Raw genomic sequence first — 9965 nt, forward strand, 5'->3', positions numbered from 1 at the left:
TAGAACCTTAACGAGAGAGATTTCCTTGTTTCTCAATCATTTGACTTTCTTGTCTATTATTTGAATCGGGTCTTCTTTATATGTTAGGTCATCTCTCAAGAAGAGAGTTTCATGAGCCAGTCCATGAGATGCATTGTGGGCCGATGTAACTCTCAGGTCCTCTGAGAAAGTTCCTATAGTCTTGAAGTATAATATCAAAACATATTAACGTATTTGATATGTTAAATATTAAAATAATTGATGTGTATCATAAACATTAAATAAAAATATATATTTGAAATTTGAATGATATTCATATTAATTAAACATATATTATGATATTCTACCACATTTTAATATTATTTAAATAAGATATTATATCTTAATGTATTAGGTAATCAAATATATAATTTGACAAAAATAATCACAAGTTCACCGTAAATAGAACCCTAGGGTTAAGTCAAAAAGTATCAAACACTAAATACTGTGACATTTTAGGTGATATTTTGTAGAGGAAACTGATAAGGTCTCCAAAGAGCAGGTGGTCATTTCTGACATTTTAGGTTAACATGGTGAAAAAAAACTAGAAATTCTGATACCAGTAATTAACTACAAATCTTTGAATAAGGTTTTAGAATAAATAAGATATCCAATCCAAAACAAAAATGATTTGATAAAAAGAATTTAGAGTCAAATGTTTTTATAAAATTCGACATGAAATTGGGATTTCGGAAAATTCTAATTTCTTAAAAGGACAAATATAAAATTTCGATAGTTTATATTGATGATGTGTTGATATTTTCTAAAACCATGAAGATCAACACTTTAAACATCTACATACATTCATTAATGTAATCAAAAGAAATCAACTAGTTGTGTCCATACCCAAAATCAAATAATATCAAACTCAGATCCGTTTTCTTGGATTTTAAATTTATCTATAATCTTGTTTCAAACAAAAAAATAATTTTGCTAGATAGAAGTAAATTTTGTTGTGGTTTGATTTTAAAATTCTACCTATAAAAGAAGTTGAAAACATCTTGGGAGATTACCTATGGGTGAGTTTCTAACAAAGTCTCTCTTCTCTCCTCTCCTCTGTCTTCTTAAACTCATACTAATCCAACCAATCATTTGCATGGACTCAAAAGTTCAATTACCTATAAAAGAAGTTGAAAACACCTTGTGAAAGTCTGTAAGCATACTACGACCTCTAGCTTTGCAAAATCCAGCGTTGTTGACGCTTATCAAAATCGCTGTCAAAATAAAGTTTAACGAGTGGTTCTATGGTGTAGTGGTTAGCACTTTCGACTTTGAATCTAACGACCTGTGTTTAATTCTCGATAGGTAATCCACCAATTTATACAAAATTGGTCCATAGTCGATTCGGTAGGGTCACTTTTGGACCGATAATCTGTAGAAGGGGTCACTAAGATTGAGATCATACAAAATGGGACCATAGCTCAATGTTAGAGCATTTAACTGCAGATCAAGAGGTGACCAATTCGAACCTAGTTGGGCCCTTCTATCTAGGATAGAAATTTGTTACACTTTTTGGACCGACACTATGTCTACGAGGTCACTAAGGTTAAAATCCTACAAAATTGATCCATGGCTCAGTGGTAGAGAATTTGACCGGTCACCCGTTTGAACTTGGTTGGGCCCTTTTATTTTGGACAGACACTTTTTACACTTTTGGATTGACACTCTGTAGAAGAAGTCACTAAAGTTAAAATCATGCAAAATGGGTCCATAGCTCAGTGGTAGAGCATTTGACTGCAGATCAAGAGGTCACCAGTTCAAATCTGGTTGGGCCCTTTTATTTTGGACAGATACTTTGTTCGATTTACTCCCGACCACCGAGTGTCTAAAGGGAAAAGAAATAAGAATAATTACCGATTCCATGTACATTAAGAAAAGAGTGTGGTATCCAAGCAACCAACATGGTTAAAAACTTACAATTAGTCAACTTTGTACTCACTCCATGTTTTTTATTTCGAGAAAACATTTTACTTTGTTTTCAACCTGTTTTAACTTGCAATCCGTGCCTCGAGAACCCACCGAAAATGGGTCATGACTCCCTTTTTGTTTTCACTTACTCCTCCTAAATCTATAAAATGTCTCCTATTTTTATTCATTTTCTCTTTTCTTAAATATCAAAATCTTAAATAAAAAGGAATAGCTCTCTAAAATATTCTTCTTTGCTAGTAATTTCACATAATTTAACATTTTAAAAATCGGTAAATTAAAAAATCCTACATTGATATATTCGTAATTTCATGTAGTCTTCCTAAATTTGCCGGCGACATTGTTTGTTGTCGAGCTTGATAATGTGAGTTTGTAACCCATCCGTTAGGGTTCTTGGAATGATTCTCTAGATTATCCCTTCCATGTTGGGAGTTCGGCCATGGGTCTTGGGTGAAGGAACCGTTGGTTTACTGCCTCTAAGAGTTAAGGAAGCATCTTGAGGCTAGTTTCACATAGTATCATTGTCTTTGAGATAACAATTCTTTTCTATTTTATCTAAATTTTTTAAATATGGGTTCATTTCCAAATGCATGCTAACACCCTTATTGTTGAATAAATGACATGAAACTTTCACATAGTAACGTTGCCTTTGCTCCTATTGGTGGAAGGATAATGTTGGATCGATATGACAACCCTAGAGGGGGTGAATAGGGTTTCAACAATCTAATTATTAAATTTTTTTTTAATAACAATCAAACTTGATACCATGCTATAAAACTTAACAATAATTTAAAACTTAAATAGGAAAAGGGTTAGAAAATATAACACCATCGTTTTGTAGTGGGAATTTGAATAAAACTTTGAATAAAACTTTCTAACTCTTTCCTCGGATCAGAGCCTAACCGCTACACCACTCTTTTTACGACTGCAAGAGCAAACTCAATCCTTTCCACGGCTCAGGATCAAACCGGTACACCGCTCTTTTTACGAGTTCAAGAGAAAACTCAATCCTTTCCACGACTCAGGATCAAACCGGTACACCGCTCTTTTTATGAGTTGAAGAGCAAACTCAATCCTTTCCACGGCTCAGGATCAAACCGGTATACCGCTCTTTTTACGAGTTCAAGAGCAAACTCAATCCTTTCAACGGCTTAGGATCAAACCAGTAAAATTGTCTGAAATCTTATAGAAACACACCACAACACTCTTAAATAATAGACATCTCTCTCAGGAATAAGATAAAAAAAATAGAATTGGAAGTTTTGTAGGGAGCAACAATGGAGGCTTTTTAAAAAAAATTTAGATCGAGGAAACAAATGTTCTGTGTGTTGTGCTGTGAAAAATACTAATAGGTGATGAGTTTAAATAGCGATCAAGTTGTAAAAATAGGAATTGATACGGACCACTAAAACGTGAACAGAAACGTGCAACACGAAAAATAATATTTATTTATTTTTAAATTTATATAAAAAATTATAGACCACAGTATCTTTATGAAAACTAAATGAAATCATTATAATTTCTTTCCATTTAAAAGTAATAACTCGTTTTCATAAATAAAATCATTATAATTTTTTTTTCATTTAAAAGTAACAACTAGTTTTCATAAATGTAAATGAAATCTTTATAATTTCTTGCCATTTAGAAGGTAACCGAAAACTTTTATAAATGTAATTGAAATGATTTTATAATTTAAAAGTAATGGAAAACTTTTATAAATGTAATTGAAAACTCCACCTTATTACTCTACCAAATTTATAAATGTCATACTTCGATTGGTCTATGATGTCAATTTTGCCGCTAGTCTATGATGTCAATTTTGTCACCACATCATCAATTTTTTCACCATATCATCACGTCAGGTATCTTGTTTTGAATTTGATTGGTCCATAGTGTCAATTTTGCCACCACATCATCACGTCGGGTATTTGTTTTGACTGGAACTTCTTCGTTTTATCTCTAATTTGAGTGAACCAAAAAAGACGTTGAAATCGTTGTTCCCAACCTTACACTGTGGACAAAAATACTGAGAATTGTTAATAATTGAAGGTAGGTTTGTTATCATCGAAAGATTAAGGAAAAAAAGCCAACAGATAATAGGTCGATTATACCTATAGGGTAGTTTTAAGGGTGACAACAAGACTAATTTTTTTTTTAGTTAAAAATTAGAATTATAACAATCTGCCTAAAACCCTCAGACTAATTTTGCTTCATTTCTAAATGCAGGCAGACAAAGTAGAAAAATGAAAACATGTAAATTGTAAACTCGAACATTTCAAAGAAATAAATAAGTTTTGATGGTATCAATGCTAACCCAAAAACAATCAAACAAAATTTATTTCAAACATAGAAAACTTCATGTCTCCATCTTGTAAGGCCAATAAACCAAAGGGCCTAATATAGTAGAGAAATAAAAAAAATGTTACCCTCATCTATGTTGTGCTGTGCCATAAGTGATCAATGGATGTTGACTTTGACCAATTCCTACTATTTTTTTTTTCTATATTTTGAAACTATTTTAAGCACTCTTCTCTTGTACTCCTTATAATTTCTACCTTTTAAGGTTGTAAATATTTGTGCACCGGTGACTATTATGATTACATGTCAACCGAGTCAAGTGGAAATAAATTTTGAAGATGAAATTAAAGTATTAATTTTGATGTCATCTTTACCTGAGTTTTGGGATATTGTTATTAATGAGATTCAATCTAATGCCATTAGTAATTCACAATGATAATATTCAAAATACTTGACAAAAAAGAATGGTCAACATAAGATATTTGAAACAAATAAATATTTTTGTCCTATATGATATATCAAATCACGCATTTGAAATTCCTTAATAATAAACCTGAAGTCTTACATCTTTTATAGAGAAAAGTTCCTTGAATAGAAGTCTTATTAGATACTTCTAAGCATTTAGAGATCAACTAGAAACAAAGCTAAACATTCTAAAAAAAATTAGGGGTTAAACTTTTAAGTTAAGGTAATTTAAGAAACTTATGATTTTTATATTATCAAGAGTTTAATTGAGCTAGGTCGATTCAATCTAGTGGACCCAAGAATTGAACCAAATCAAACAACCTAGTTAGCAACATTATTTAGTGGAAGCATTTTCACGCAAAGTAGAAGCAATAATGGAGAGTTTGAAATAATATAGTTTTCACCCCTTGTTTCTCGAGTGAATATTGAAATAATATAGTTTTCATGTTAAGTTTTGCACGGAAGAAAGAAAGACTGGGATGTAAAGTATTATTTCAATTTGTTTGTAATATACAACAATATATAAATTAACTATAAGAAATATATAAAATTACATGTTCTCCAAGAGCTTCAATCAACATTGGAGGGATACTTCTGCAACCACTCTAAAGGTGCTCAAGATCACAACGAGTTAGATAAAACAGCTCTAGAACTTTGAATCCAATAACTTGAGTTTGACTCGTGATAGGATCTCTCTTCTTGTGGAATCTGCATAAAATAGGAAAACCATTCCAAAATAAATTTTTATAAGGGATTCTATGGTGTAGTGGTTAGCACTTTGGACTTTGAATCCAACGACCTAGATTCAACTCCTAGTAGGACCTTTATGAAATGACCTTGATGCGAAAACACAGAATAAGGAACGACAACACAAGACATTTTAAAACAAAAGGGTGTTACCTAGCATTCGATGCGAAAACACAAATTTTCTTGAGGCATAAGGTGTAACTTTCTTGAGTTATTTCGAACTTGCTCCGCTTCATGCCTTCCAATGCCTTCCAAGGCTTCATGAACATGACCTCCGTAATCATTTGAACCCATAATAACTAGCATGAGTTTTAGGTTCCGAACTTGCTCCAACCAATGTCTAAGCCTTGAGCTAGGATATGACTTCTTGTTTCGTTTTTAGAAACTAAACCTTAGAGGTTGTCATGTCATGCATCGTATTTTAACTATGAAAACTCTTCCGAAGTAACTCTTAATTTTCTCCCCATGAGTGCATAGGTGGCGTTGTCATAATCGTGGCATCCTGCTAGCAAATCGTGGTGCAGGGAATCTCATTTAGGTGAGGGAGATAATAAGTTCATCATGGAATCCTGCTCATGGTACATATACCATAGCATCCCACCTAAAGAGAAATAGGGGCCTCGCGGTACACTTCGTGAAGTGAGATAATGGTTACTTCAGGCATGGATCCTAGCAACTTGTTAAGCATGATGTTTGCATTAACCTAGGTGTTTTCTTGGATTCTTGGTGATCCTAGGTTTATGCCTAACGTCTTGGGTCAAGCTTGGAACTTATAAGTTCTTAGGAATAGCCCAGCATGATATTGTGCACGTAGTATCTATTAGAGACCAAGGGTACATCTGGGGAATCTATTATTTCAGGGATACCACTTTAGTTATCCTAGGAGGTAAAGTTATATGGATCGTGATGAGCATTTTCTCCCATATCTTGGTTTCGCTAACTACAGTTTTCTAATAACTCCCAAACTTCATTACATTATATAACCTCTCGGGATAAGGATTCATACAACATTTCATAAAATAAGATCTACTGAGAAAACCCGAGAAAAGGTCAAATTTTGAGTTGACTTGGACAGTTCAGTTGAACTGGTCGTATCATCGTTTTCTTCCTTTGAATAGGAAGAAGATGCGCTCGCGTCGCCGCCATCTGAAACTCGGCCTGTACAGCCACATTACAACGTTTCTCTCCTCGATTTCTTCGTGAAACTTAAAGATGGATGTTACAAGAAAGGGCGAGGGATTTATTTGATAACTTCTCATGGATCGTAGCCTAAGATATTCGCTACCAAAGTTCATCCAAAATCTGATTTATCGCTTGAGATAAAACAAAGGACTTCTTATTGGGTAGCCGATTCTAGGGGTTTCAAGGCCCTATTTCTTCATTGAACCTCTTCCATATCCTATCTTCAGGCTAAAGGAATTGGTATGGAGGAACGTCTTTGAGTGTAGGACCTTAATTTCCAGAAATCGTTCTCGGTATGCAACTCACTCGAAACGCCAGATTTTCGATCACGTGGGTAGCTTATTCTACGACGTTTCAGCTCTCAATTCCTTCATCAAGTTTACTCAACTTCTTCCTCTGAAGCTAGAGGAATCCTTAATGGAAGGAAAAGAGATCGTAGATAGGAATTTTGACTCTTATCCCCAATTTAATTTCGAAACCTATTTCCTTCAATTTGGCACGCTCTCGAGGTTATTTTTCTTCGTGGTCTTCTATGGAAGCATTCCTTGGAGGTGCAGAAACTGATTGGAATCATTCTTGCTCGACGAATCATCATGTATCCTCGGATTGGATTTTCAAGTTTTTCTTGAAGTTCTTCAATGGCTGATCGAATTGCGGGAATGGTTTCTAGGCACTTTCAGCACTCTATTCCTTCATAGAACTTGTGGGTAATCTTGTTGAGAAACGGTAGGAATAAGTTAGAAGAGAAATGGTGGAGGATTGCTCTCGAATTTGGAAGAAATCTGAGAGTAGGAGACCCATAATCTAAACGTTTATTGTCTTCGATTGGGGGATCGACCTTTCTCGATTCTTATTTCGTATTGTTGCTCCTACTTAAGACTTTATAGGAGGAGCTTAAACCGACATTGAGAGCTCCAGAATTTCGTTATTTAGAGATCGAACTTTCTAGATAATTTTTTGGAGATATCAACTCCGATCATAGCCTTACCGACCTTGGCTTTGAACACTAGTCGTTGGATGTGATGATCCGTGCGTGATCGTTCTAGATCATTCAAATTTTTGAGGAGATCCGACGATTGAGATTTGAGTTCAAAAGATTTTGCTCGGATGGTCACGGTAGATGCTCTTATTCTAATTAGAGTGGCATTTCTGTAATTATCCATTCTTCCAGGAGTATTTTGGTAATTTTCCACTTTCCGAATATTTTATTATTATTTTTCTCGAAAAATCCTTAATTTTTCTACAAATTTCTCATCACTTTTTTTATCATTTTTCCCTTTTTTTTGGATCTTGAGATTCCTTCTAGATAAGGAATTACAAATCCGGAAAGATTCTTGATAATTGAGAAAATGACTTTTTTGCCCTTTTGATTTAGTTTTTCCTTTCCAATCCTTTTCAAAAGGCCTTTAACTCCTTGAAATCACTTGTTAGGGTACACGAGTGACTTGACTAAGTCCTTTGTTCTTGCTTAATCCTTTAATTTTTTTCCTTAAAATCCTTTGGGTCTTTCATGAGTGGCTTATTCTTATGGGAGATAATTTCCTTCATTTTTGGGGTGTTACATATACATACTCGTTACAAACACAAAATAAGAAGCAGACTCAAAAGAAGAACAAAAAAAACTAGATTAAAAACATAGCTTAGTCCATGGCCCACACTCCAAAGTCCGCTCTCATCCACGACCAACTCTTAGTTACTTGAAAAAAAATGATAAACATGGAGTGAGTAAAACTTAGTAAGTAGCCTACTAGTAGGTTCTTAATCACGACCTTAAGCTAGGATATTACTTCTTGTTATGTTTTTAGGATCTTATACTGATTTTGAAAACCTTCCCCTAAAATAACCTTCAATTTTCTCCCATCTATCTTTTTTTAAACACTTATGAAAGTTAAAGAGTAGTTTTGAAGTTTTTTTTTTTTTTTTTTTTTTTTGAAAAATGGTATTTTTTTTAAATAATTATGATTATATTTTTTATAGAGAAATTGCAAAGATCAATGGTATTTTTTTATTAATTTGGATTATAATTTTAAAAAAAAAATACAAATTTTTGTTGATTAAGTTAATATTAATTTCGTATTCTTTTTAATTAATGTATCATTGTCATATCGGTGTCCTAGTTTTTTAAGAATGACATGTTACCATATCTATTTGGTATCATATTTATGTCTAGTATCTATATCTCTTTTTTTTTTTTTTTTTTTTTTTTTTTGTGACCCTGAGATATTTTGCTTTTATAAATAGATATCTTCACGAAAATAAGTTTAATTTATGTTGAGATGGAGAATAAAAATTGACGTTGATACTTGGGACTTTGATTCCTCTTGGTGTGAAGCTTGCATCTTGCAATTACTTGGGTAGAGAATGTGTTTCACTTAAAATTCACTCAAGAGAAAATAATCAAATAACGAACCATAAAATTAAAACATGGCATGAATGACATCTTTTTGAATCTTTGTTTTGTTCTCCTAGATGTATATAAAAAGAAAAAAAAAATCTTATATATTTTTAGATATAATTTAAGATTACCTATTTAATAAAACTTCATCCAAACTTCTACTCATAAATTTAATTATTATTTGTATACAATTGTTAATATGTAAGAAAATACACGTACAAAATGTTTATATATTGGTAATACATTAGTCTTGGTTGTTTGACTAAAACAATGCAACCATTGTCCAAACTAAAGAATTTGATTCGAAGCTATCTCCTAATAGAGGGAGGCTCAATTAGACTTTGTTGTAAGATTCGACCATATCAATTTGAATAGCGTTCTCCAACTATAAATATTGAACTCCAAAGTATTCACGAGCAAAGTAAGTTTGTTGAAACTATCTATAAACGTGTTCCAAAGTGAGTCGTGGAGAAGATTTGCCTTAAAATCTAGTTCCAAATAAGGATGTCAATGATGAAGAAGTGCAAGCTGTTGGAAGGTTTGCCGTGGAAAATTTCAGAGGTGGTAGATATAATTTAATTTACAAGCGTGTGGTGAATGGTCTTTTCAGTCCCATATAGGTTTTGACCCCAAATTTTATATTATTGTGATAGAAGCTATAAATGACAATAACATTCATTGGTCAGATATTGCAATTGTGAAGAAGTTCCGTCATATGCATCGGACGCTACCGCCATCCTATAAGCTCTTATCTTTTGTGGAATTCTTCAAATTCCCTCTCCATAAGTAGCAGGTGCTTCTTGGACATTACTCTCTTTTATCTATAAAAATGGCATAGCCATAATGATATAAGTATCTTTTCTTTTTCTCTCGTACCCACCTTATACATAACATGTTAAATTAACTCATACTTAAAAAAATAATTTCTCTCTTT

At 33.0% G+C, this 9965-nt stretch overlaps 1 non-coding gene across 1 annotated transcript; it reads left to right on the top strand.

Annotated features, from left to right (window-relative positions):
* Positions 1 to 1722: 1722 nt before the first annotated feature.
* TRNAC-GCA (transfer RNA cysteine (anticodon GCA)) lies at positions 1723 to 1794 on the top strand. Its single transcript has one exon. It is a non-coding gene; the product is annotated as a tRNA-Cys (tRNA).
* The last annotated feature ends 8171 nt before the right edge of the window (positions 1795 to 9965 follow it).

The sequence above is a fragment of the Cucurbita pepo genome, unplaced genomic scaffold (assembly GCF_057944985.1).
Source record: "Cucurbita pepo subsp. pepo isolate OVF unplaced genomic scaffold, ASM5794498v1 scafford_10, whole genome shotgun sequence".
Taxonomy (NCBI): Eukaryota; Viridiplantae; Streptophyta; class Magnoliopsida; order Cucurbitales; family Cucurbitaceae; genus Cucurbita; species Cucurbita pepo.